Here is a 674-nt window from a genome sequence, read left to right on the forward strand (position 1 = left end):
GGTCATTGAGTAGTGACTGTGTGTCAAGGTTACAAAAAGTGGGTGGAGTTAAAAACAGATTTTTCTGGGAAATTGTATACTGCAGCCCTTCTTCACTGTTAATGGCAGGGTTCTCAAACTTAGCATAGCTGGTTACTGGGTGACTGGGATTAATATTCAGAAAAGTGGGTGGAGCCTAAAAATGCCAATCAAAAATCACATGTCACTTTTCAAGGAGAATATTGAAATTGCTGCCATTCTTGAACTGTTAATGGCACAAGCCTCAAACCTGGTACAGTCGGTCATTGGGTCACTGAGGTTCAAATTCAGAAAAGGGGACAGAGCCACAAACAGTGAATCAGATTTGTTTCATTTCATGGGAAAATACAAATTATTGATGCCAAGGACCCCAAAACTCACAAACTTGGGCATTGATTAGTGAAAAATTCAGAAAAGGGGACAGAGCCACAAACAGTGAATCAGATTTGTTTCATTTCATGGGAAAATACAAATTATTGATGCCAAGGACCCCAAAACTCACAAACTTGGGCATTGATTAGTGACTTTGTGTCCAGGTTACAAAAAGTGGGCGGTGCCAAAAACAAATTTCACTGGGAAAGTGTAAACTGCAGCCCTTCTTACACTGTTTATTTCAATGTTCCCAATCTTTGCCCAGATGATCACTGAGTGACTGA

The sequence above is a fragment of the Hyperolius riggenbachi genome, unplaced genomic scaffold (genome assembly GCF_040937935.1).
Source record: "Hyperolius riggenbachi isolate aHypRig1 unplaced genomic scaffold, aHypRig1.pri scaffold_167, whole genome shotgun sequence".
Taxonomy (NCBI): domain Eukaryota; kingdom Metazoa; phylum Chordata; class Amphibia; order Anura; family Hyperoliidae; genus Hyperolius; species Hyperolius riggenbachi.